The sequence below is a fragment of the Grampus griseus genome, assembly GCF_964374135.1.
Source record: "Grampus griseus genome assembly, chromosome: 2".
Taxonomy (NCBI): Eukaryota; Metazoa; Chordata; class Mammalia; order Artiodactyla; family Delphinidae; genus Grampus; species Grampus griseus.
The window spans coordinates 34408051-34429950 of record NC_139018.1 but is presented as its reverse complement, the minus strand read 5'-3'; positions in this window follow the sequence as shown (position 1 = coordinate 34429950).

Genomic DNA, 21900 nt, shown 5'->3' with positions numbered 1-21900 from the left:
AGAGAATAACAGTGCCTATTCTGTTATTTCTACAATGTGCTGGCACTCTCCAAAGAAGCGTCCAGTTTCCATATATGTAGGATTCATTTCCCAAAGAGGTTTAACCAGCAGCTGCTGGCAGGAAATTCCCTCTGCATCATTCTCTCTCCTCCCCTATAACTATTTAAGGTAAGCTGGGCTTGCAGGATTGCATCTCTGCTTCTCTGACCGGAACCTCAAAATCAAATCTACCCCCATCCACCACCCTTCTCCATGGCCTGGAACCTAAGAGTGAAGCCAGGAAGTGGCAGGCAAACACTATCCCTTTTTCTCTCCTATTCTCCTCTTCCCCAAATCACCCCACCCAGGTGCCCATAGAGTAAAGAGAAGATGCCCCAGAGACCCACTGGGGAGCCCTCTGGTTTTTCAAATCCTCCCCAGTTCCTCCCTTTTGACCCAGAACAACTGCTTTTACTTGTCCTGTAGTAAGACCAGCCCTGAACACAAGTGGATTGGCAACTTCCCAAACCAAGGAGTGACCGTGCTCAGCTACAGATGCAATTGGAATGCCAACCCCCCCCCCCCCGACCAGGGGAAAGGCTGTATCTGGTCAGCTCCCCCTTGGGAGCAAGGAGACCCAGGCCCTGGGGCCTGGCTGGCATGCGGAAGAAAGGGTGTAGATAGGGGATGGACCCCCCCCCTCCCCTCCACTTGGCCATGTCCTTCCATTCCATGCCCCTCACTCTGGGCTTGGAATCTGGGTTACCCTGCCTGCTGGACATCTCATCACCCTCTCTTCTGTCTCACCTGTAGGCTACCCTGTCCTGACAACCTCCTCTTCTTCCTTCCTCCTCCCCATGCAGCCCACTCCACCTGACACACCCCTCCCAATGTCCCCCCCTGGAACCAACCCCGACCACCCACCCCCTACGCCTTAGAGGGTGGCCTCTGGCCCTGTGCTCCTTTCCTTTCCCTCCCATCCCACCCCCTGGCACTGTGTAGCTGCTGCTCACTGCCTGAAAGGCTGGACAGCTGCTGGGCTCTCTAATTAGCTGCCTGGCTGCCATCCCAGAGCAAGGCATGTGTTACTGTAAAGAGCTGCCTCACCTCCCCTTCATCAATAATCCCCTGTGCAGATCCCATCAGGCGGCAGCTGAGGGGCCCTGGAATCCTCATCACGTGAGACCAGCAAGGCTCCTTCTGTCAGCTGGACAGGAACAGACAGCGGACTCACAGCCTCACCCGCAAAGTGACCGGGAATTTATCTGCTTTCTCCCTATGGCGGCCCACATCCTTCGGGTGTCCCACAGGTGAATCCACCGCACCTGCCCCTTCATTGCCTCCCCGGTGGAGGCAGAAAGAAGCCCAGTTGGTCTTTCGGAGGACAAATCTGGAGCATCTCAACAGCGCGACTCCCAATGCCCTACTTTTCACAGCTTGCTACAGCCAAGCCACCCCCAGAGATTTCTAAACAGCCAGGGGACCCGGTCCCAGAAGTCCTGTGGAGGCTGGTTTGTTTATACGAGGGGTTGTATTCCAGCAAAGATTGACTACCTGGTGAAGGCCAGGCACTGTACCCCGTGTGAACAAGACAAGGTTCCTGCCCCCTTGGTGCTCACAGTTCTGTGGGGAGACAGACCATAAGTAAGCCAGCCAGCACATACTGTAATGTCTGGTATCAGGCCACGAAGGAGGGCAAAGGCCTGGAAGGGGACAGAAAGAAATTAGATGCAGGAGGGCGAGTCTTAAACTTCTCTAAGGATCTAGCATCAGGGCCTACATCAGAAAGACACAAAGAAGCTTAGCAAAGAGCTTTGGGAAAAGCATTCCAGGCAGGGGGAACAGTAAGTGAAACAAGCTAAACAAGTTTGAGAAACAGCCAGGCCAGAGAAGCTAAAGTTTGTGTAATTAGGGGTCAGACATTCTCTGCCCCTTATCGCAAGGGTCATCTGGTGATCCCTACAGGGCCAACTAGGTCAGGGCAAAGTGCCCAACTGCCAAATAAATGTAGCTAGTCAACTGAAGACTCTTCTTGCAGGCAGGGGCTGGAAACCGTGGATTCCTCATCAGCTATTGCTTGGCAATTTTATTAACACATGAAGGGAAGGTGAAATCCTTTAACACATGGTCTGGAATTTCCATCTGTTTCTGATCAAAAGAATTTAAGTAACTTCACCAGGTCCTCTCTAGCCTGGGTGTTTCACCTTAACAAGAAGGTAAATATTCCTTTTTACTCCAGGTAGTTTGTTGGATTTTCTGTCACTTACAATCAAGAAAATTCTAACTAGCACAGATGGTTTCTCCTCACCTGGAACACACCTAGCTGGCACGAGAGTCACATATCTGAGCACCACCTACCCATCTCTGCTGCTGTGAAAACCAGTGGCTCTGCCCTTTGCAGACAGTAAGGGGCAGAATCTCAAATAAGAAAGTCGGATGCCTGGCGTGGTGGGTGAATCTCAGCGGGATGGCTATAGCTCTGGGGGCTCCAAATCACCCTCCTGGTCACTGATTTTGTCAGTTCCCCTTGACTTACCTGGTCCTTGCCAGCAACTAGCACACCTTGACTTCTGAAAACAGGACATGAGAAAACTAGTAGCCTAGAGATGAGGCCCAAGCCAAGATCAAGAAGTGCACAGAGAGATATTTTTCTGAAAACTGCAGAACTGCACTACCCAGTTTGAGAGCCACTAGCTACATGGGACTCTTTCAACTTTAACTTTAAAAATGAATAAGATAAAAAAAGTCAGTTCCTTCGTCTCACTAGCCACATTTAAAGTGCTCAATAGCTACATGTGGCAAGTGTCTACCATATTGGACAGTGCAGATGTAGAACATTTCCATCATCACAGAAAGTTCCACTGGACATTGCTCTAGAACTTACCAAGGGTGACGAGAAGGCTGCCAAACACGTAGACCTAAAGCTGAGCTGAGCTGAGCTTCCTTGCTCTTGGAAATCCTCTTTCTTTTCTGAACAGACACCACTGCCCTCATTCTCTCCCTCAAGCCTAGTTAACCAAGGCTGCCATTGTGAGATGGGGGAGGATGAACCCTTGTTCCAAGAAAGTCACTGTCTACTGTCTGAAGAGTGACTTTTATCCAAGAGGCCAGGAGAGGGCTCTGGCCATGGGTAAAATGAGGCCAGCCTCTGAGTCTCTGGCTATAACTCAGTGTAGGGGGTGCTGCTTGGACTATTTAAAAAACTCCAAACCATTTATTGAGTACCCTCTATGTGCCAGGCAGGTGTCACACAGGTCATCTCATGAGTCCCCTCCATGAGCCCATGAAGCAGGCATTAACTCTGATTGACAGGAGGCAAGGGAAGCTCAGAGGTTAAATGACAGCTAGAAAATGGGAGGGCCAAGGGTTTCATCAGCACTTTCCCCCTGCTACACCATTCATGGGAGGTGCAGATGTGCAGACAGGAATTAGGGGACTTAATTTACCTATGGCAGTGGGCCACCTAGAGCTGCCCTTTTTTCTCAGGGCAGACAATCTCATGTAAGCTGTCCCTTCCAGCCTACTCAAGCCCACCCAGGGGCTTGGGAGAGCTGCCTTCCAAGGGTCTACCCATGAAGTCCTGGTTATTGAAAGACACCACATCAGAACAAAAGGAAGGCCACCAAAGGAAGTACAGAAGATAAACCCTGGAAGGGGGCAGGGGTCAGACATGTAGCATTTCTCCTGGCCAAAGAGGAGAAGGGCATGATCAAATTTTTTGTTTTAGAAAGCCATCTGGACCACGAGTTCCTTACCTTTGCATCCTCATGTCCTGGATAAAATTTGACATACGGTAGGGACTCAAAATCCAAGTGTTGAACGGAGGGAAAGGCACGGGGGCAGGTCCTGCAAGAGCGAGGGGCCTGGCCAAGAGGAGCTTGAAGGGCAGGTGGGTTGGGGGGGAAGACCGAGAAATGAGTTGTTCTGGGGGTGCCGTGATGGGTGCTGTTTGCTCCATACATGACCCAATCTGACTGTCCCTTTTCTTTAAGTAATGGCCCAGAGGAAAGGCCAGCATACACCGGGCTGGGCACTGACTGCAGCAGGCCCCTCCACCGTGGGCCTTAAGCCCAGCAACCCTGGCCCCTCACTCAGCCTCTCGCCAGACAGCTGCATCTACTGTGGAAGTACCGAGCCCTGCAACACTCTCAAATATGGCTCCAAACAGCACTTAGGCAAGAGTAATTAAAGGGAATGTTATCTCAGTCAGGCTCTCATTAGGCACGTAATGAGACTGCTGAAAATAATTAACATTCCTTTTGACAAAGGAAGCAGAGGACCCATTACATTCACTAGGACGCCTCAGACCAGCCTGAGGAAGGCCGAGAAGAGAACTCATCACCTCCCAGGCCTGCACAGGACAGAGTCAGCATCCAGGAACCCAGACCAGGTGGCGAGTCCTGCCCTGGGCCAGGCTCCTGGGTGAGTGGACACAGATGGAAGCGGACGCCTTCATGTATGTATTACAGATAACAATAACACACTCATACAGGCTCACAGAGAAAGAACTTGAAGGAAATGTATGACTATATCAAGATGGCAGGCCAGGGGCAAATGCCTAAATCCCCCAAGTCCTATAAAATGACAGAAAAGACATTTTCTAAGAAGAATAAATCCATTACAACACCAGAAAGCGAGGGAATTATATGGGCTCCCTGAAGATGGAAGCAAATGAGAATAAACAGATACAGAAACCACAACCCCCAAAATAAAATCATGGAATAATAATAATAATGACACTCATACAGGACATATATGTGCCAGACGCTGTTCTAAGCACATATTATCTCATCTAACCTTCACAAAATTCCTTTGAAATACAGACTATTATTTTCCCTGCTTTACAGATAAGACCCAGAGTTACACAGCTTTCCCAAGGTCATAGTGCTAGTAAGTGCCAGGGCTAGGATTTGAACCCCAGCAGTGCGGCTGAGGATTCTACACTCAGTCAGAGGAGTGGCTCTGCAGGGTCCAAGTTTGGAGAGATTAGGGGCCCAGGAGACGCCCTGAGTGGTTGGTCATAGGATTTGGAGGAGCCAGGCAAGCGGGCTCCTGCCCCACCTCTCCACCCAGGCTCCTGCCGGGACGTTAGGGTAGGGAGGCAAGGGGACACGTAGACGGCTCCTGCATCCCCAGCAGGCACATCCCACCCTCCTGTCCACAACCAGGGGCAGCTGGCTCTAGAGCGCGGAATCAGGTTTCACACAGAGGTGACTAAAAAACCTGAAAATACAAAGGGAGAAGAAACACAACCAAGACTTAGCAAACATTTGACAAAAACCAAAGCAACCAAAGAAGCACCGAATTAGAGAACAGAAGTTCCAGCTGGAAAACAAAATCAATAAAGTCACCAGAACGAAATGTTTTCCAAAGTATGATTAATATCCTCTGAGGGATAAGAGGGGCTACTGAGTCTATGAACCCAAACGAAGCTGTTGCCAGAAGGATGATGAAGATCTCAGAAATGACGGAAATACACCATGGTTAACCACTTATCTCTGGATGAAAGAATAGAGCGACTTCATTAAAATGTTTCTTTATATAGAAAAACTATTTTTCTAAACTTCCTATATCAAACATGTGTTACTTTCAGAATCGGGAAAGTTATTTTTTAAAATGCCTGGTGCGAGGTAGGTGCTCAGTGAGGGGGTAGATCCTGCCCCCTACACCAACCCTTGGCCCCATCCAGACTGGTACATAACTTGCTGTCCCCCAGTTTCTCCATCCATGCTCCTGTCTCCGGGTCTCTGTGCACACTGTTCCCCTCCTGGAATGCCCTTATCTATCGCTATTTACCCAGATTTGCCTGTCCTTTAAGGCCCAAAGATTACCCTTGTTAATGAAATGTCCCTTCATCGTACCTAACCCACTCTGATCCCTCCTCCCCCAAACTCCTAAGGGCACTTAATTCTCCAGGGTCATAGGACAGCTCTCACTGAGCTGTCCTGTGGGGTCACAGTACTGACAACTTACATGTCCTTTACCTTTCAGTGACCAAGTCTTGTCTCCCCAACTCAATGGTAGGCTCCTTAAAGACACCGAGAGGGAACTAGCTTTCGTCCCATACCCCAATGTGCCCAAATAAAGCTGAGAAGCTTTCGTAAGAACATTCTTATGTGTCAGTTGAATGAACGATGAATTAGCTTCCGATCCTGGTGGGAGTAGAAAGAGGAAAACTATTGTGGAAATGTGGTTTCTCAGCAGGGCTGGGCACAGCACAGCAAGGTCCTCCCATGTGGGTGATGCCCTCGAAAGTGGGTCACCTGGTCGCAGATAACTTGACCTCCCATGCCTTGCCTGGGATCCAGAAATACCTGCAAACCCAGGGTGGATGACTGGTAAATCTCGGGGCAAAATGTGGATAAGGAGTAAGACATTTATACGGTCTTAGGTTGTCTCCCCACAGATTGCTTATTAGTAGCGAGGAAAAATCAGTAAATGCACAGTGAAGAGATCGGACACCTTGACGAAGTGATCCAACTTAACATCACACGTAAGGGGCGAATGAACATCCGGTGCCTCTGGATGTAATACAATGAAAAAGATACAACATCACTCATGTGTATGCTAGCCAGGAGGGTATAACTCAGTCTAAATGTGAGGCAACAGCAGAGAAATCCAAAAGGAAGAACATTCTATTTTTTTTAAAGGGGGAGGAGGAGGCGGCTATATTCTTAAAAATGTCAATGTCATGAAAGACAAAGAAAGGCTGAGGAACTGTTCTGGATGAAAAGACTAAAGAGACATAACAACTAAATGCAGTGCTGGATCCTGGACTGGAGAGGAAATAAATGCTGTAAAGGACGTTATTAAGTCAATCAACAAAACTGTAAGATAACCAGCAGATTAGATAAAAGTATCATATCAAAGTTCAATTTACTGAAGGTTCTGTGAAACAATATCCTTATTCTTAGTAATCCACACTGAAATATCCAGAGAGAAAGGGCCATGATGTAGGCAACTTACTCTAAAAAGGTTCAGGAAAGGACCTCCCTGGTGGTGCAGTGGTTGAGAATCCACCTGCCAATGCAGGGGACATGGGTTCGAGCCCTGGTCCGGAAAGATCCCACATGCCATGGAGCAGCTAAGCCCGAGAGCCACAACTACTGAGCCTGCGCTCTAGAGTCCGAGAGCCACACTACTGAGCCTGAGTGCCACAACTACTGAGCCCACATGCCTAGAGCCCGTGCTCCACAACAAGAGAAGCCACCTCAATGAGAAGCCTGCGCTCCACAATGAAGAGTAGCCCCCACTCGCCGCAACTAGAGAAAGCCCATGCGCAGCAACGAAGACCCAACGCAGTCAAAAATAAATAAATTAAAAAAAAAAAAAGGTTCAGGAAAAAGAGGGTGAAAGAGGGAGAGAGAGAAAACATAAATGATAAAGCAAATGAGGCAAAATGTTAAAAAATACTGGATCTGGATAGAGTATATGCGTGTTCTGTACTATTCTGGCAACTTTTCTGTAAGTTTGAAATTACTTCCAAATAAAAAGTTTGGAGAGGGACTTCCCTGGCGGTCCAGTGGTTGGGACTTTTTGTCTTCCAATGCAGTGGGTGTGGTTTGATCCCTGGTTGGGGAGCTAAGATCTCACATGCCTCGTGGCCAAAAAAACAAAACATAAAACAGAAGTAATATTGTAACAAATTCAATAAGGACTTAAAACAAAAAGTTTGGAGAAAAAAACAAGAACAAAGGGGTCCCTTCCATTAGACAGGGTGGGGTGGGGCGGAGCAGACATGGAGGGTGAATCCAGGGAGGACATTTGTCCTCACGTGTCTACACCAGCCCCAAAATTCCAGCCCTGTCACAATGTCCCTCACAGACACATTTCCTCTCCAATGGGGCCCTCCCCTTTTCTTACTTCTCCACCTATTTACTCCTTCCTCTACCCAAGATCAGCAATCTTCCAGGAGGCCGCCCTGTCAGTACCACAGGACAGAACTGGTTAACCTTTTGGATCTATTCTTATATGTAGTTAATATTTTCTGGAGATGTTCTGACACCTGTTTTGTCCACAAGCCCATACTAACGAGTCAGGTTATATTTTTTAAGCCACAGCCTTCTAGGTGTTTCATGGTATTTCATTCCCCCCCGCCCCCCCCCCCCCCCCGCAAATGTGTGGTCAGTCCTATTCATTCTGTCTGACTTTAGGCCTTTAGACCACGTTCATCCCTTCTGAGATCTCATGCAGGCTTTCTAGGGTAGATGCTCTGTTTCCCACACCCCACCACCATCACCACCACCTAACTCCAGAGTAAACCCCCTGCCCTCCCCTCCCCTCCCCACACACAAGCACAGCCTCCCTCCCCAGGTACTATGAGGAGGGGTAGCCACTTTAAATAATGCACCTCTTTAAACAAGAGGCAGCTGATGGAGTCTCTTTAAGCAGCCTCACTGCAGGAAAGGGAATCGAGCAAACCATCTCATTGCACAACTTCATTTATTTATTAATTCAGAAATCCTTCTATGCATCTTTTATGTACAGACTACTCAATGCTAAGTGGGTTGGAGTATGAAAGCTGAAGCACGACAGTGGAAATTCGACTGTAGCGTCAAATAGCAGAAGCCTGCAAATAATAATAGCCTCCATTCTGACAGTGCCTTTTACTTAAATGAACCTACTTCAAGTTTATCTCATTATTCATGCATTCCTTCACACGCTCCTTAAACAATTACCCAGGATCTATGTCATGCCACCAGGTACACGCAAAGACCCAAGAGGCCAAGGGCCAAGCTCGGGCCACAGGTGGCTGACTTTCTAAGTGATCCTGGATTGGCCCACTAGCCACACACTGAGGGCACCAGCCACGACGGGACACCAGAGGAAGTTATTCTAAAGAAGAGAAAATGAGTGAGAATCAGAAAGAAGCTACTGTGGCTTCAGCGCACAAATAAATGTTGTTTCTAAGTACATGATTTTATATTATAATTTAGAATTATATTAACTTATTTTTAATTACCTAGGGGACCCTAAGCCTGTCAGTGCTGAGAGCCTCTGAAGATCTTAATCCAGACAAACAGTAAGTAGAGGTCGCAATCCTAAATGCCAACAAGGGTCAAGCAGCCACCGCGAATTAGCGAAGACTCCAGAGCTATTAAGAAAGCAGGACTGGGCTTCCCTGGTGGTGCAGTGGTTGAGAGTCCGCCTGCCGATGCAGGGGACGCGGGTTCGTGCCCTGGTCCGGGAAGATCCCACATGCCACGGAGCGGCTGGGCCCGTGAGCCATGGCCGCTGAGCCCGCGCGTCCGGAGCCTGTGCTCCGCAACGGGAGAGGCCACAACAGTGAGAGGCCCGTGTACCGCAAAAAAAAAAAAAGAAAAGCAGGACTGACAGGAGAGATTTATTGTGGGTGGGGGAGGAGAGGGAGAGAGAGAGAGGGAGTAGGGGAGAGAGAGGGGGAGAGACAGAGAGAGAATGGCATCCATACTTCTGACTTGGGCAATAGCGGGCTCATTCCCTGACAGAAGAGGATGCCAGCAAAGATGTGCATCGGAGGTGACCCACAATGAACTGCATTTCAGATGCTCTAAGTGTGAGATGCCCACAGGACTCTAGGCTGGAGGCAGGTCTGGGACCCCCGCTGGATGGAGCAGCAGAGGGGAGGACCCTCTGGGGAGAAGGTGCAAGGGGTGACATCTGGGGCTGGCAGAGGAGGAGGTACTGTGAAGGGGCCTGTGGAAAGGCCAGGGAGGGAGGAGGACACCAGGAAGGGGCCCCGCCAGGGAAGTGGGGGCAGGAGAGTGTCAGGGGTCACAGTCAACGGCAGAGGCAAGCCAGACAGGGACCGAGGAGGTTTAGCAGAAAGAGCTCCCTGGGGACCATTTAAGAAGGAGGTGTGACTGCAGAGGGAGGTGACTGAGACAGTGTGGACAGATGACTCTTTTGAGAAATTTACTCGTGAAGGAAAGGAGAGAGAAAATCTGCTGGAGATGTAGAGATGGGGGCAGGGGGAGGCATTCCTTCTCCCTTTCTCCTTCCTTCTTTCCCAGGTAAGAGAGACCTAAGGATGTTTCAAGGCCAAGAAAAAAATAAAAGACACACACAGCGACGGAGAGCTTGTGGCTGGGACATACATTGTGGGGCACACATGGCTGCTCTGGGCTGTCCTGAGGTCATGGGGAGAGCACAGCAAGCCACAATCCCAAAGGCCAAGGACACGTGTGTCATTATAATCCCTTTACAGGGGCTTCCCTGGTGGCGCAGTGGTTGAGAGTCCGCCTGCCGATGCAGGGGACGCGGGTTTGTGCCCCGGTCTGGGAGAATCCCACATGCCACGGAGCGGCTGGGCCCGTGAGCCATGGCCGCTGAGCCTGCACGTCCGGAGCCTGTGCTCCTCAATGGGAGAGGCCACAACAGTGAGAGGCCCGCATACCGCAAATAAATAAATAAATAAATAAATAAATAAATAAACAAAATAATAATAATAATCCCTTTACAGAGAGGAGACCCAGGTAGCCAGAGTTAAGGTCATACAAGTACTAAGGTGCTGTGGCCCAGACCCAGAACACAGATCTCCCAGTTCCTGGTCCTGGTCCTTCTTCCAGACCAGTTGTTCTCAATGGGGCCACCCCTGGGATGGCGGGGGTAAGGGCCTTCTGTCAGCACCATGGTGGGTGGGGAGTACCACAGGTACTTATCAGTGGGGACCTGGAATGCCAGACACCCTGCAGTTCCCACAACAACCCACAAAAGAACCCCCCCACACAGATAACTTTAGAACATTCCACTAGGCATTCACAGAGGTGAAAAGCCCATTCATAATTATCGGCATCTAGAACAAAACTCCCTTTCTGAAATAAACAGAGGATTTTTGCATGGTTTTAACATATACTGACTTGTCCAGGAATGCCACCGGAGTACAAGTCGAGGGGATACTGTACTGTGTGTTTGGAACTTTACCAAGAGTGGTCCACCAGCTGGGAAAAAGCCTCAGCGTCACCTCTCCTGGTATTTGAGTCACCCACACAACACACCTGTATCTTGTGGGCATTTGCAGCTGTTACATTCTCAGTGATTCTATGTACAGGTTCAAGCATCTGACTCCTTCCTTCTGTTTTCTGTTGTCGTGCCCAAACAATTACATACTGGAATATGTGATATTGTATTATAATTAACTTTTCCTTTATTTCTCTTAATACAGTTTAGGCATATGGATTTTTTTTTAATTTACGTATACAGGTATGTCATATTATCTATGAATTTTATTCGGGGTAATTAGGAGGCATTACAAATAATTGTTCTAATAAAAAGGGGCACCATCCCAGATTGTGGGATGCAAGGGAAACTGCAGTGCTGAGGGCAATGGAGGGGTGAGTAGAATCAGGGTGGCTTCACACGATCAATCCCACAGAGTAAATTCAATGATCTTTCACAGATATGGACATGAAGTTCCTGAACGATGGGTACACGACGTGGTCAACCCATGGGGCTTAAGACAACTATTCAGTTGGGGACCTTTGGGAAATTTCATCTCCACGATTAATTTAAATTATACTATACCTCAGCATTTTCCAGCACGTAATGACAATAGGTAGAAGACCACACGTCATCTGCAGGGCCCAGGGAAATGACAAATGCTTGACTATCTGGAGGCAGTGATGTGTTTAGAAGAAGTCAGAGAACTAGGTGCCAGGCTTGGTCTGGGGAATCTCTTCTTAATGCATGAGAAGATGAGTAAACAGTATGTAATAGGTTAAAAAGGCAGGCCAGAAATACTTAGGGCTCCGAATCTGAGAGGGGCTGGTTATTTAATGGGAGGGGAAAGGTGGCCTAAATTCCCATAGGCATGCCCGTCACTGCCAAATAGGGATGAAAGGTTAAAAAAAACGTGTCCTTCAATCAAGATGGGATAGCTAACTGATTCATGTGTCCTCCCCATCTGAGGACACCTGGGGACTGGGAAAAAAGGAACAGCACAGCCTGCTGGCTTGGATGCTAATGGGAGACCTGGAAACAGGGCTTTCTGAGCCTGGCTCTTCCACTAACCCTCACAACTCTATTACCTCTCCTCTTGGTTTCCTCATCAAAAAAAAATGAAGAAAACACAATAGAACACTTTAGATTCCACCACTGTACATTCTTCTGTTGTTCTCATGTTCTTCCAGGAACACTTGTATGTGTGTGTGTGTGTGTGTGTGTGTATCTTTTTTTTTCTGTTTTTAATTTTAAAATGTCAGGTTGAAGCAGCCGTAGGGATTAACAAGCACATTGACTCTCAAATGAGTTACTGCATCCCTTCCCAGAAGGAAGTAGAGGAACCTGGCTCACTTGGGCTCTGAAGAAACACCCAGATGTAGGACATGCATCTAGGAACGAGTTTACAAGTCCCTCTGCAGAGCTGACTCAGCCAGGGGGCCAACAGGGCCCTTCCCCCCACCCCCAATCCCAGGATTAAAGTGACCGTACATACACCCAGCAGTCACTCCCACCCTGAGGACACATCAGTTCATCCCTGAGATGCCACAGCAGCAACAGGGAAGCCTTCTTGCTTTAGGAGTCAAGCAGGGCTGGGACTAGGGTGAGGGAGAAGTCACACTTGCCTCAGCACAAAACTTAAGGAGGTGCCAAGAAGACTTACTAATCAAGATAAATTATATCATAATGCAATATTTTAAAAAAACAGATTGGAAAACCAAGGCGTGGGCTATCATACTGGAACCAGGGCCAAGATTAGAGCAAGGCCAAGGAGGCGAGGTCACGTGAGGGTCTGTGATGTTAGCACAGTCCCGCATCCCAAGGACCTATCCACCACTTACTGCCAATAGCATCTCTGAAGAAATACCGCACAGAACCACAATCTCTGGTCCCAAACCCTTGGCATTCAGAATTGTTTAGATTTTTTTTTTAAGGTAATGTAGAGCACATCCAGTAGATTACATAATCCCCACAGCAGGGTCTGGGGGCAGCACCCCCAAACACATGCACATTTCTGCAGCCAGATCTATGAATATTCACACTCTGCCTAGTAAAGAGACTGCCGGTGGCCTCATGTTCGTCCAGGTCAGGATTTGTCATCACACGAGTTAAAGAAAAGCCTTTTGGTTTTAGAATGTTTTGAATTTTGAAACTGCAGATAAAAAAGTGTGGGCCTGAATAGCATTACATTACGTCTCTTAAAGAAAAAAGGCGGCAGATTGGACCCAAAACTTTTGTTATAAACTTGTACAGAAAAGAGAGCTGCAACGGTCCTCAGCAGTGATCACCCAGAGGAAGGCGATTTCTAAAAGTCAGTCAAGCCCAGAGCAAACGTAAAGCATTTCCCACCAGCCAACCAACCAACCGACATTGTTAAATACTGTATGTGTATAAAAGCCTGTACAGAGTCCTGGGCTGTACTGAGACATACTAGACACGGGTCCAGCCCTCAAGAGCTGAAAGGTTAGAGGAGACTGGAAGGTGACCAAAAATCATTGAATATTGGAATCTGAAAAGGGCTAATCCACACCCACACTTTAAAAATGATGAAACCGAAGTTCAGAGAGGGTGAAGGCCTTGCACGAGTTAGAAACAGGAAGTGAGTGGCACAGAGAGATCAGACTCAGGTGTGCTAAAACTGCTCTTCACTGCTCTCTGCATAAAAGCACATCATAATTGCCAGTTTAGTGAGGAAATGAAAAGAGTTGTAAAAGGTCCCAGCGGAAGTGGTTTTGGTCAAACACACCTTTGCAGCAAAGATGGGTTCCGACTTCTACAAGGACTGTAATTTGGGGAGGCAGCAAAGCAGGGGAGGGACCTCCTGGCAGGGAAATAATGAGGTATGGGGCGGGGCGGGCGGCTGCATGGCGGGTGAGTTGGGCATGTGGGTTAGGCTCCGGTGAAGGGCACAGAACGAGCAGTTAGAAAAGCAGGTAAAGAGCAGGTAAAGGTAGAGAGCTTAAATGCCAGAGTGAAGAACTTACAATTATGTCCTAAGGCCACATTTCCCAATCATTTGGGTTCTGCCTTCATGATTTATGGCTGCCCACAACCCTCTAGGAAGAGGCAGAGCATGGCTATTTAAATGAGCCCACTCTGGGGTCAGATTCTTTCCATCTGAATCCGGGCTCTGATGCCAACTGTGTGACCTTGGACAAGCTGCTTAATCTCTCTTTGCCTCAGTTTACTCATTTGTAAAACAGAAATAAAGAAGTACCTCCCTTGTAAGAGTTACATGAAAGAGTGTTTACTGTCCTGAAAACAGTACCTGGCATTCATTTTAAGTATTCAATAAATGTTAGTTGTTGTTAATTTAAGTTAAATTTGTAGTTATATAGGTACTGTAGCCTTATCCTAAGCTATAATATCCATGAAATCCTGGGCTTCTTGTGACAGCTGTGGTTTTGATGATACGTAACAAGAGGGTCCATCAAAAGTGTTAACTAAGGCAGTGAATACAACAGGTAGGACGCTCCCAAGCTGGTAAGAGGGCCTCCAAAAGAACCACCCAGGAAATCTGATATCTGACCTTGCAACTGAAAGGACAGGGTGGACTGGCATCTGACTATACCTGAGACACACAAGGTGTGAGACAAAAGCTGGCCATCTGCTGTGGGCGGAGCCAAGGGAGCCGGCTGAGCTGGGGGATGGGCCTGCATTCCCAGGTTCACTGCGCCAGAGGATGTGTGATTGTCTCCTTGGGCTAAAGTGGGCCACAAGCAAGTGAGGGCTGGCAAGAGATCAGAGCAGGTCTTGTCCAGGAGGGCCACTTGGACAGACAGAAGGACCTTAGCCGGAAGAGGCTGGAGGTGAATCGCGGATTTTAGGGGCTGAGGAGAGAACAGTGATCTAGAATAGTGGATAATTTGCTCTTTTCAAGACAACCAGGAGTAAATGGTCCCAGCAAATGTGGGGGAAGAGTGTCTGAGAAACCCATGAACGTGGCCACAAGAAGAGACTCAGCATTAAGTACCTGCCAAGCCCAGGAAGCTGGGAGCTGGCAGACAACAGTGCTGGCCAAGTAAGCCCTTTCCTGTCCCTCTCAGGCCAGTGACAAAGGACTGGATGTATTAAGTACTGAATTGAGACCGTTTGTGACTTAAAGTGACCACAGGACCTCCTACCGCCTAAGAATGACCCAGAAAGTGATGGGGCCTGATTGAGTTTTCCTCCCACGGCAGGGAAACAACTAATCCCACTGAATCAACATAAAGGTCCAGCAGGAGACACAATTAAGTCGTGTTAGTGAGTTAAGTCATCCCAATGTTTCTTTACATTCATTAGAAACATAGCTATTGAAATGAAATGTTTGTCCCTTTACCAACTAAAATCATCTCTCAATATTCCCAGTGGTATGGTAACCACCATTAGAAATCACTGCTATAGGGCAATAAGGAACTCAGGAATAAAGCAAGGCAGGTAGGGACAGAAAATATGGGTTTGGTGGGTTCAATGGGAACTCATTTGCTCCCCAACCTTGAATACGATGAAATTAAAACAGAAGACGTACCGATGGAGAACAGAATCCTTGGACAAATGGCTTGCGCAAAGGGAAATCAAGGCGGCCCAATTTCATGAGTTCCTAGGCTGAGCTCATAGTATGATCTTGCTCTTTTAAGTGGAGCTAGGGCAGCAGGGGGAGATACGTTCTCATTGACTCTGAGTCAGTCGGAAGGCATCAGTCAAAGTCCTCCGGTCCTGGAGCCCTGGAGGATCCTGGACTGAACCAGGCCCTGGCATCAGCCACATGTAAGTGCAGACTCTAAGACATACACCAGGCACAACTTCCCTGCTGCCTTCACTTGGGGAAAGCGGAAGGACGGGGGCGGGGTAAAGTTGAAGTTTTAAGACAAGATACAAGGGGTGTACCTCATCATTTAGGAGATGGCGTGTATAAGGGTGAACAGACGCCACCTCTCGGCTGCCCCCTTTAAACAAACGAGGAATGATCCAACCTAGTCCCCCTTCCCAAGAAGGGACTTGCTCCAACTGTATCCAACTGTGAAGTCCCCTCACTTCCAATTTGGCTTCTTTCTCCTTCAACCCCACCTCTGCTCTCCCAGCTGTGACTTCCTCCAACTCCAGACCAGCTGAGTTATCGTTTGAGAAAAAACCAAATTATCCAGATTCTACTAGATGACCCAAGCATGATGGCTGCAGGAGGTGTTAGAGAATATCTCTTCCAACATTCTCATCCTACAGACAAGGAAACGAACTCATGTCACATGAGCTGAGACAAGAACCAAACAAAGTCCCCAGACCCCAGCACAACGCTCCATTATACACCGTCATGGTAACTCTCAAAGGAGGTCAGCTCCCCTCCCGCAGGCCACCACCTCAATCTTCATTCTTCTTCCACAAACACGTCACAGTGGTAGGAAAGCCCCAGAGTTAACTTGCCTAGAACAAACAAGGATAAAAGAGTTGAGGACCATCCCGATGAACTGGCCGGTCACGTTTGAATGGAGTAATCAGCGGCCACAAGTACTTCCTCAGAAGAACAGGATGGTCCAATGCTTACCGTACTTTGCAGAGTATACCTGGGACCAGGAGTCATAATCAGGGTCTCCACAGCTGGACCATAATGACGGGCAGGGGAAGGAAGGCCCAGAAACTAGGTTGGAGGACGAGGCCTGGAGTCAAGAATCTGCTAAGATGAACAACTATGACTAGTGGAAGGAGGGTGACAGAAGGCAAAATGCTGCCCAGACAGCCTATCAAGCAAGAGAAAAATCTGGCATCCAGATGAAATGGGGTTTATGAGACATATCCCTATGCCAAGCAGAAGTCTGGTCCTCTTACAGCAAATCCCAGGCCATCTGGTCTGCTTCCCCAGTGCAGGGTACCGACCCCTCTCTTCCCAAACATTCGTCAGGATATTGTTTTTCAAAGAAGAATCTCAATTTTCATCTCCTTTTAAGTAGCTGTGTTTAATCCACACCAGCTCTCCTTCCTATACTTTAACTAACACCACCTCCACTTTACTTCCTCCCCAGCGTTTGTTCCACCATGCTATCCAAGGCTACTGAACACAGTAGCATCAGACAGATCTCAGTTTAAATCCCAATTTGGACTCTTGCTAGCTGTGTGACATGGGCAGTGACTTTATTCTTTATCAAGTGCTTAGCCCAGTGCCTGGCATATAGTAAGTATTCAATAAACAGTGGCTGTCGTCATTATTATTGCTATGTTCACTGAAGCCAGCTGAAGTTCCCTGTGTGGAATTAAATCCCAGAGGGCTGACATGGGCTGTCCAAGGTCACACGAGTGAGTCAGGGAGGGATCCCGGATTTCCTAATTCCGGAAGCCTTCGCCAACCATCAGCTCCTGCACAAACAACAGCATTGCCCAACAGCCTAGAAATCTGGGTCTCTGATCATATCCAAGTACCACAGCTGATGATGTAATAGGTACTCGCCATGTGCTGGAAACTGGGCAGGCTATATGAAAGCTTTAAGGCATCTACAGATCAGCATAGGAAGGTCATCTCCTTGTTTGTGGCAGGCAAAAACACAATTACAAAATGAAAGTCTGGAGCCGTTGCTTCTGTTTCCCACTGGTGACAATATTTCTCGTCCATATTTGCTTTCAGAAGGTAGATGAAAGTAAGACCACCGACCTGGCTGCCTTATTCCTGGCTTTAGAAAGGCTTTTTTGATCGGGAATGAGGCGGGGTGTGGGTCCTAGGGACTGAAGACTAAATGGAGTCTGGCCAAGGATAGCTATGGAAAAGAAGATGGGGGCTGGCAGTGGTCCCCAACGTTGCTCCAAAGAACTCCAGAACTCCAGAAAAGAATCCTCTCTTTGTGGCCCTTTAATCTCCTTCTTGGCTGGCATCCCTAGCTCGGGGCTGGTGTCAAGGCCTTAGGAAAACTCAGGGTAAGTGACCTTTCTGATGAAAACGGACCATTCCAGAAACTCACGTGACAGGAGTGCCTCTTAAAAACTGAAAGGAGGGCTTCCCTGGTGGCGCAGTGGCTGAGAGTCCGCCTGCTGATGCAGGGGACACGGGTTCGTGCCCTGGTCCGGGAAGATCCCACATGCCGCGGAGCGGCTGGGCCCGTGAGCCATGGCCGCTGAGCCTACGTGTCCGGAGCCTGTGCTCCGCAATGGGAGAGGCCACAGCAGTGAGAGGCCCGCGTACCGCAAAAAAAGAAAAAAAAAAATGAAAGGAAACAACAAATGAATGAACCAGCTAGAAGGCCTTCGTCATTCAAGTCCAACTACGAAAGCAGTCAGAAATGGCTAATCCAGTGTGTCCTGAAGGCAGGGCTTCTGACGTGGAAAGGAATGGCAGAAAGAGCCCTCTCCAATTACGCCCCCGATTTATTAGATCTCCCTATGGTAAGTTAGGATTTAACAATGCAAGTCTTACTTTGTTTTAACTGCCATGCTTCCAGAGTGAGCAGCAAAAAGGAGCGATCTGAGGACCCAAGTCCTGCCCATGTAGACTGTCTGCCCTAATTCCAAGGATGCTGTCCCTCTATAATACCAGCCACACTGAGAGCCAAGAGCCCTCAAAGGGTATCAAACTCCCTGTTGGGGAGCAAGCAGAGTAAAGAACAATGGGGAGCTGGATGTTCAGAAACAGGAATTGGCAATGACTTTGGTTACTCCTCGAGTTGCCAGACTTGATGGTGACCGACCCCAAAGGCAGAAGCACCAACATCCGGGGAGGGTGGAAAGTTACCTTTCAGAACCATCCTCTAAGGGACCAGGGGGCCAATGGCACTCACTCTGTGACCTCGACCCCACCAGATCTATACATAAAGGAACTGATGTTAAAATGAACATTGAGGATAGCCTTAGGGCGAAGCAGAGTGGGAGTTCACACCTGCAGGATGGATGTGAGCAAAGGGAAGGGAGCAGATTCTCTTTTTCATCTGGGAATGGGACAGAGAATGGGATAGATTCCTTATTCAGCCTCAGTTCTATCTATGGCTGTGAGTTGCAGGGGTGAAAACCCCTTCCTTTTCCTTGAATCACAGCAGCATGACACATCCCACAGCTCAAAGTCTGAGGCAAATGTACATTTGAAATCAAACACATAGGTACCTAAATTCTATCAGTGCATCTTTATCTCATGATGGAAAAGTGTAACCAGTGGATCTCCTCCGGTACTTAACGGTAAACATTCTTAAATCCCAGGAAAGGAAAACTTCCCCAACACAGACATTCACACACACCACAGCCAGTGTGCTAACTCTTAGTGTGACTCAGTTTCCCTCCATGGAAGCCACAGTCAAAAGTACCACCTCCCAGCCCTTCCCCAGAAATCAGCTTAGACTTTACTTTTCAAATACAAAGCCTCTGACTTCTGAGAGGTGGTGGTGGAGGAAGCAGAACACCTGGTCAGTAAGGCTGAGTTTCTTCTTGCTCAGAGCATCAGTATCCCTTCCGACATTCCCTCCTTAGCCAGGTGTTGCCACAAAGGGAGCTGAGAGTTTGACAAGTCAGAAATTATCCACACTTTAAAAGGAATGTTCCTGGAACAAAAAGTAAAAATAAAAAAATAACCCAAACCACCTTGTCTGTAAATTGGGGGTGGGGGAGGAATGCGGAGGAAAGTAAAGAGATACAAATTTGAAAACAGTCAGGCTGTGCCAGGGTTAGATTTCCCTTCCCTCAAGGACAGCCAGATCTGATACGGCTGCTGATAAGGTCAAGCGGCTTCACTTTACTGCCCTTACCCAGGTCTCAATTTATAACATCAGCGTCCCCAACATCATCAGAGACCCTTCTGAGAGCTTGGAGGGTGACTGTCACCGACATCCAGGCTGGACACCATCTACCAGAAAAAACCCTACTAGGAAGTAACCTGAAGGTATCCAGAGAGCAGAGGCAGACAGAAAAGCACTTGCTGCCCGCAAGCGCCTTTCTGATTAAAAACTTACACTTTTAAAACCAACACTGAGCTTTCCCTATCACAAATGCTGTAATGTAGCCCTTTCCTGCAAAATGACACCTTTCCCTTTAGAAACAGTATGTGAATCTGATACAAGTGAAATTAAACACAGTATAAGGCTCCCTAACTCATTTAACATCTTTCATTCAAGAACCCAGGGCACTTAAGTCACTTTATAAATGTAAAAACTCATGCTTCATCACTTTAAAAGGGGGAGTCGGAGGGAGTATCATTTTCCCATCTATGGTCAGTACATTTGAGTAACAGTCCATGGAAAAGCCCCTCTCTCACCACTGGAGGTGGGGAGGTCAGGCCTCTATACCATTATCCTCAGCTCAGAATAGCTTGGGGATTAACCCAAAGGGGAACTGAGCCATAATCAACCCTGCCCATTTAGAGGGGAAAGGGCCCTAGAAGTGGGGCGGGTGGTGCTCTCCGGTCTAGCACCTGCATCTGACTTCAGCCACAAGGTCCAGGGCCATATAGAGCTATAGCTCAGGGGACTTCATTTTTTCCTGCTATCCTTTACTGCTCCCTCCCTCCTGTACCTTTAAGTGACCAAAGTCAACACTAAATCAGCTTGTAATTTCCCTCCAAGGATGAGATAAATAAGTTGGCCCACTCTCTACTGTCTCCCCAGTTACTCAACTCTGTCCCCAAATATAAAGCCTAGGGGAGAAAGGCCAAGCCTCATCTCAGCCCACCCCTCCATTCCTCTAGGGTGTCCTGGGAGGCCCACCTCTGGCCCAACCACTCACAGCATTAGTTCAGTCACAGGAGCAGACAGGAGAGTCACCCAGCAGTTCAAACCCCCCCCCCCCACACACACACACACAATCCAGTGCCTTCTGTCTCCACAGGCAAGCAGATGTAGCACTGCCTTGCAACCAGGGGGAAAATCCGACTCTCAGAGGGCTGTCTTTTCTAAGAGGAAGAAAGGCAATGGGCAGTCCTGCCACAGGATGGAAGCCGGTGGTCACATGCAAGCCAGATCAGAGCTGGAGGCACCTTGTTCTTGGAGACACAAGGTCGGGGACTGGGGACCTGGAAACTGGCCCATTTGTTTTCTAGAGAGAAAGACACTGTATCCCCCATCCCTGCCCCGGGAAGGCTCTTCAGCCCTCCCCTTGACCCCTCTTCCTGGTTACAGCAAAGAGAAAAACCCAGGCCCCCTGATGACCCAAGTCTGAAGGCCAGAATAACAGCTCCTTTGCTACTGGGTGCTGAGAACGCAGGAGAATTGGTGAGCTGAGCCCCCAAGGTTATGCTGGCACAGCTCCCCAGGGTCCTGCTCTTTTCCTCCTGGGAGGGCTCGAAGTGGCGTCAGAACAACCTGCCACCCTAAGCTCTGTACCTGAGGCAAACAAACAAACATACCCCCCAAGGAAACTGTGGAGAAAGAGGGAGACATAGTCCAGGGCAGGAAGGGAAGGGGATCAGTTTCTGACTGGGCACAGGAAGAGGGAAAGGAAGACACCTGGGAAAGAGGCCAGTATCGCCTTCCCCTTGCTGTAATGGTCCCCATCCCAGCCCCGCATCTCCCACAGAGGACCGGAATCAGGGTGGGCAGATGGAGAGCTGGCAGCCAGGGGGCTGGGAAGGGGAGGACGCCTAGGTGTGCAGTCCACCATCACCTAGTTTTTCTATGCACCCTGGAGAGAGGGTTCATCTTGGCACGGTTCCCTCCCCTTCAGAAAAGTCCTCAGCCTCAAACTCAGGAGGGTCCGTGGTTCCCACTCCCAAGCCTCTCTAGCTTCCACCCAGCCTGACGCCCCCTCCGCTCCCCTGAGGCGGCCTAGGGGATGCTCTCCGCCCGGAGGAAGAGGGGATGTCAACCTTCCGCTGCCGGAGATCCCCGGCTGACCCCTTCCCCTCGCATCTCCCCAAGCCCCCTTTGTTTCAGGCGGTGAAAGTTGCCAGCGTGCACCCCCTTCCCCAACACGCCCCCCTGTGCGCCCATCCCCCTCAGGGAATCCAAGCCTGGGCGCACCATCTAATTAGCGGCTCGCTCTCGAGCCGGGGCACCGCTTCGAAACCGAAAGCAAAGAGGAAGCGGGATCCGGCAGCGCCCCCAGCCCGGTCGCCTGGTCTTCCCCATC